This window comes from Periplaneta americana, chromosome 8 (assembly GCF_040183065.1).
Source record: "Periplaneta americana isolate PAMFEO1 chromosome 8, P.americana_PAMFEO1_priV1, whole genome shotgun sequence".
Lineage (NCBI taxonomy): Eukaryota > Metazoa > Arthropoda > Insecta > Blattodea > Blattidae > Periplaneta > Periplaneta americana.
Window position 1 is genome coordinate 121,017,025 of NC_091124.1, and position 6,839 is coordinate 121,023,863.

The 6,839-nt window shown below is 32.1% G+C and overlaps 1 long non-coding RNA gene across 2 annotated transcripts; it reads left to right on the forward strand.

Annotated features, from left to right (window-relative positions):
- Positions 1 to 730: 730 nt before the first annotated feature.
- Positions 731 to 6,575, forward strand: LOC138704995 (uncharacterized). 2 transcript variants are annotated; one of them, XR_011333530.1, is made up of 6 exons: positions 736 to 1,057; positions 2,010 to 2,166; positions 2,273 to 2,523; positions 2,786 to 2,911; positions 3,143 to 3,350; positions 3,597 to 6,575. It is a non-coding gene; the product is annotated as an uncharacterized lncRNA (long non-coding RNA). The 2 variants fall into 2 exon arrangements; XR_011333529.1 differs by having other exon boundaries at positions 731 to 1,057; positions 2,786 to 3,350.
- Positions 6,576 to 6,839: the final 264 nt, after the last annotated feature.

The following is a 6,839-nucleotide window of genomic DNA, read 5'->3' on the forward strand; positions in this document are numbered from 1 at the left end:
TCTCCATATCCACATTTCAAATGCTTCTACTCGCTTCTCTTCAATTCGTCGTAATATGTTTCTGCCCCATACAATGCCACACTCGACACAAAGCACTTCACTAGCCTCTTCCTTAGTCCTTTTCCCAGAGACCCGCATAAGATGGTCCTTTTTACATTAAAAGCTTCCTTTGCCATTGCTATTCTCCTTTTGACTTCCTGGCTACAGCTCATGTTCACAACGTAAGCACATAGTTTTTGGATACAATATTAAACTATATCTGCTATAGTAGGGAGCAAAGATATTGGCGGGTCGTACTTAGCACATCTTTGCACGTACCACCCCCTCTCTTCTGACCTGTCCATTGGGATGACTGACTGGCAGTGTGTCGATGCGTTCGGGTGTATAGGGAAGACCAGGTAACTTGATACCCTAAGGGTGAAACCTAACCATTTTTCCCCCATTACTACAAATGCTAGTGGATTATGGTGATTTTCTAGTTTGAAGGTTGAATTTTCTTTTGCCAACTTCGTTTCGAATTTCGATACTGACAAATACTATAAATGGTAGTGATTTTGTAACCGGTATGTTGGCAGCTGAGGCAAATATCGACAATATTTGCCGGTACTGGAGTTCCATGAAATTAAAATTGTACTAGATTTCTCAGCCGGTTACTGGAAGATAGTGAAATTCGAACTTATTAATAATTAATTAATATTAGTATTAATATTCATACATAATAGTTATGTTATGTGTTGCGTTGTGGTTATAATTCAAGAATAGTCAGATAAGTACGAATGAATATAATATACTTGGGCGTGATAATGCACATGGGTAATGGATAGAAATATTATTTCAAATTTTAATGAATTTCTTTCGTGTTTAGATTTTTATTACTATGTGAAAAAAATGAAATAGTGTTGCAGTGACTCCTCCAAGGAAGAAAATGTGTGGCATTCAGAGTACGCTTCAGAAATCTGTAGTTCACGTGTATAATGAGTTGAAGAAAGAAGATAATTAAGAAGGAATTATGCTAACGGAGACAGCAATTTCAACCAGAATAGGACAATTATTAGGAGTAAGTATTCTTAAGCATACATTTCAAAGTGGTATTCAGTTTTAGGAGTTTGCACTAATAATTTCATGATTGTGGTCAAACAAAACAAATTTTTAGGTTAGGCCTAATGTTTAATCAAGTCAGTGATTTTCATATTGCCAAACATAATACTGTAATACTGCAGTAGGTGATAGCTTAAATACATTTACAAATTAGACGAACAAGTAATCAAACAGCACGAAAGTAAATTTCCAGTTTTCTCTTTTGGTATTAAATTAACCGTTCAGATCACAATTTACATGCCACATCGGCCGAAGAAAATACAAGTCATATTGTAATTATTAACTTGATATTGCAGCAAATATTACATGAATGTTGGCCTGTTATGGTGCTTAAAAATAATTCAGTTTTATATAATAACTATATAACATACTCTATAAAGCATAGGAACGTTGACTCTGGCTGAATAATTTATTCATGACTGGTCTAAGTAATATTAAATATGGTGTTTCTTCAGAAAAGCTACCCCACCCAAAGTACTTGTTAAGATATAACACTCGAGAGGACGAGGACGCACTACTGGGAAACTAACCATTTCTCTTCGTCCTGTACCTCTCGCATGTTATATTGGTAATTAGTAACAAGTTTGAGGGAGGGACTACAACAATGCATTAGAATATACAGGTAAGTGTCAAAGGATTTTTGTGCTGAAAGTATTTGTGGCTGTGCACTAAAACCACGTGTTCATCACTATGTAAATATCACAGAAATCAATTAAACAAAATAAAATTATGCCTTCTTTGGTGTAGCTTTTCTGGAGAATTACCTAAATATTAGCCTACTTAAACCTATCGTAGACCCAACCTAACATGTTGATCATTTTCTATTCATATAGCTGTAAATGTTGGTATTGTGCATGAATTTTATGATATAACAATTTTTAGAAGTATTATGTTATTGTTTGTTATTACAGCTTGGCTTAACTACAGCCACGAAAGTGATAAATTCACACAAGGGGACCCCACTCGTGACACCAGGAAAACATAGACTACGTAAACATCCAGTGACTGATGCTGATGATTTTACGAAAGATGCAATTGCGAGATTTATTTATGACAAGTTACATAAAGGTAGGGAAGTTACAGGAATTATTGTGTTGATTTATGCAATGTAATTCTGATATTAGTCATAGGCCTATGTATAAAAATATGGCATAATTTTCATTTACTGTTACAGGGGAAGTACTAACAGCAGCAAAAGTTCTGGAACATATGAATGATGATTATGAAACATATTTATTTAGAGTATCCTTATCATCGGTGAAAAAAATTTTGAAAGAGATGAAATTTCTATGGAGCAAAGGGGATCCTTATACACATGTATGAGAAAGTGATGTTATTCGTTTTTAAGAGAATATATAAGAAATGTGGAGCGTGAGAACCCTAAACCCGTAGTATTCTTGGATGAGACTTGGATTTTTATGAATGGTAAATTTCAATGTATTGTGAGACATTGAGTGATTGAATTTTTTACTAACAAATAGATTAACACTTATGTGGAATATGAAATTGCAATTAATATAGGCTACTAGTAATGAATTCAGGTGGGAACAACATGTTTTGCAATTAATAGTTTCATATTATAACTAGAGGTTAGTTATAAAATTCTTGAACGGTTTTCCTGTCTTTAAAATTTTTGTGTCTCTTAGAGTGTCAATGTGAATTGCTTTTCTCTCTCTGGTTTTTTAAGTATGATCACCCACTTATTCATGAAATAAACCAGGTGAAGTTTCCAGTGACATGAATGGTGTTATTCATAGACCAACAAATGAGGGTGGAAGATTAGATGCCGGAACGAAAGGTGGATTTATACTCGGTAAGTTATATTGATTTATATTTTACATAAATTTGGCAAGAGTAATTTTTTAAATCAGGGTACAAAAATATAAAAATTGGTGACTAAATAAAAACGTGGGAAAGCCTTTCACCAAAGAGGATCTCATGTCATGTCATGTTATGTTATGTTATGTTATGTTTTATTTTCTTTATTTAAATGCTGTGAATTCATGTGACGTAATTATATGCCCAGGTATAATTTTTATTGCAGGTGCTGATTTAATTTTTTCATGCAATTGAAAGAAAAGTCAGGACTACCATAGTGCTATGAATAGCCCTGTAGTTGAGAAGTGGGTGCAAACACAGTTGTTGACCTGAGAACATTAGGGCAATGCGTTATTGTCATGGATAGTGCTGCATATCATAGCAGACTTGTGAAAAATCAGCCAACAACAAAATGGAGGAAAGAACAGCTACTGGTGATTGCAACTGAATATAATAGATTTATTGTACTAAATGATAAGAGTTGTACTAATTGATAAGAGTTGATGGTGTGAAATCACCTTTTGATATTACATTGCAATATTAATTTCCATACTTTACAGTCATTATTATTATTATTATTATTATCTTTACTACTACTACTACTACTACTACTACTACTACTACTACTACTACTACTACTACTACTACTACTACTAATAGATGCTACTTTTTTCTTTCAGGTGAAATTGAATCTACATAAGAATCCTAAAACAACAGAGCCTTGCCAATTACTGTTCTGAAGCGGCCTTGTCTTATGTGTTGTGTCTATATACAATTAATTCTTTCAGTTTTTTTTCCCCTTTAATGTAATGAAGTTGTTGGTTGATTGATACCAAGTGTTCAGCAGTTGATGTCATTTGTTATCTTGCACTCCAATATTTAACCAGATGATTGAAAGCTGTGTAAAGTTAAACAGTCAAGACAATGATCCATATCTTCATTGAGATTTCAGAAATGGCATGGGGAGATTCTGAAATATCAGTTCTTTGTAAATATTTGAGACAATCATGGCCTGTGATAATATGAGTACTGCCACTGTAGATTTTCATAGAAGTTCAGTTATTAAATTAGGTGTATTATTTTTACTATGTATTGTACTATATTTTTGTTTCGCTTAATTGATGAATTATATATGCTGTAAATTGAATAGTAGACTGTAGGTCTATAGCTTAACTGATGAATTGTATGTGCTGTAAATTAAATAGTAGGCTGTATACCACAAGTGATGAATTGTTTATGCTTGTAATGTGAAGTAATTTGCATGATATTTATTATCAGTTTCTGTATATTTCAACTGATTGAATTGTTTATACTTTTAAATTGAATTAACTTGCTTGCTATGTATTATATTTTATAGCTTAACTGATGAATAATTGTTTAGGTTTGTCAATTTAATAATCTGAGTGCCATGTACTTCATATTTTTAGTGGAGCCACCAATGTAGCTTAGTCGGTAGACTCGTTGGCCTGCAAATTCAGAGCTGCACTCGAGGGTAGTTTGGATCCCCCATTTGGTCTGATTAGTTGGTTTCTTCTGAGGATTTTCCTCCATCGTGGAGCAGACGCCAGATGGCCTATTGCAATTTTTTCATTTGCTTTAGAATCATTCCGATTTTTGTTACCACATTGTCATGTTCTGATCTTGTTATTCTTTTAACAGTGTGGTAAGATGCAGGTATAGATAACCTTACAGTAATTTTGCTACCTTTCAGCTACCTCATTACCTCCCACTCCATAAAGTTCATGGATCCACGGAAGTACCAGTCGTCGATGTAATTCGACCATTTTGCTTAAAATATTAAAACACTGTAAAATATTGAGATTTCATGCTGTTACGTCCATTACTGCAGCAAGAACATCTGATTTTGAATCTGATAGTATGACAGCCTTCTCAGATTTATGAAGTCGATACTGGAGATTTTGTAAGCTTAAAAGTGTATCTAAATTTTCACTATCAAAATTAGTCAGTGTTTGAAGTTAGTTAGTTAGTTAGTTAGTGGCGTTTAAAAAGGGCGCGTCAGCTACTATGGCTATTTGCGCCCTTATCTAAAATCTTTCACTAAACACAAACACAATACAATAACCAGAATGTTTAAAAAGCTAAAAAGCATTGTCACGGTTAAAATGGGGCAAACAAGTGTTTGAATATAATTCCCTGTAAAAGGGAATATACTGGTATTGTACTACAACACCACTACATCTATGGCTTGGTAAACAGGATCCATCTATAAAAAATACTGTATGTAGTCACTCACTGACCAGATCATTTATCGTTTCTAATGATTTTTAAAATGTCTGGAGAAGTATCACATTTCTTAACATCATCTGTTAAAGTTAACTTATATACTATTCATTTTGAAATAACTTGGGATTGTGTTTTATTAGTAAAGTTTCCCTTAATTGAGCAAGTTTGAGTTCTCCAAGTAGAGTCAAAAAGTCTGTTGGGATTTTGGCTCAGTTTATTAATATTTGTGGACTGTGATTTTTTGTTCTAGACAACCATATTATCTGCAAATGATGAGATTATCATAAGATCTATTTCTTTAGTTAGACCATCGACATTAATATTGGAAAATGTATTCCTGAAAACAACAATGTGGGAAGCCCAGATGAATCTGTCTCTATTTACATATTTGTGACAATGAATCAAATAATCAAGTCACTGACCCAGTGTAACACTTTATCATGGACACCCTAAGTTTGCAATTTCTTAAGTGATTTATATCTACAGAGCCATATGATCCTTGAAAATAAATTAAAATTGTTAAGTTGTTTTGTTTTCTGTTTAAAATATCTTTAATATCTTGACTAAAATTTAAAATCTGTCCATTTGTTGAATGCAATTCTCTAAAGTCAACCCAATAAAATGAAAGTTAGTTACTAGATTCCAGGAACCAATTCAATCTATGAAATCATCTCTTCCATAATTTTGGCTATCATACTAGTAAGTGGTATCTGTCGATAACTCGAAAAGATATTAGTTGAATAATTGCTTTTCAAAATTGATGTTATGATAGATTTTCTCCAGACAGATATTGTATTTTAGATGAGATTACAAGATAAAAGTAGTGAGTTTGCTTGTTTGCCAACATGTTTAAGAAAATCAGCATGTGTATTGTCTGGACTTGGAGATGTTTTGGGTCTTATGTTATTAAATTAATAGTAATATTCAGTTCTTGATTAAATATTGTTATATAAAGTAGATAGTAGATTTAATATTTCTTTCAGTTTTTCCTTAATAGTCTGACGTACACAGATAAAACTAACAACCACACCACCAACTAATCTAATAGAAATTAAAATATAATTAAATGTAGAAAAAGTAATTAAAATTATAAATACACGTAATAAACCATAACCCCCTAATTTCAACAATATACTATTTTATTCCCTTTTACAACTTGTAGATAATTATTAATTATAGTTATTACTTATTAGCATAATATTTATTGAACTTATTGGCTATTTCACTTCGTTTGAAAGATGTTATTGTGTACAAAAAGTATTTTTTGATGATCGTTTCATGCTGTATGTTGTGTATAAATCTATGATTTCTGGCCATCTGTTCTGTGTAATCCATCTTTTGTATAGAATTAATAAAATATTCTTTTGGTAGTAATTATTTTATTAATTGAGTATTTAATTTTCACCAGCTCACATTTCTTGAATCATTTGCTTTTTCTTATTTAAATTTAGGACACAAGAGCCAAAAAGAGACTTCACAGTTATGTATCATACATTTTTTCAATGACAGACGTGGAGTTGCAGAAATAATAAGTGTAAGTGTAGCATTATTAAGCAATTTACAAACAAATGAAATCTTTAAAAAGGTATCTAGAAGTGAAATTACTTATGGCTTTTAAGGACCAAAATTATTTTTGTAAGTTGATTTATTATTATTTCAGTTTTAGCCTAGTTATATTA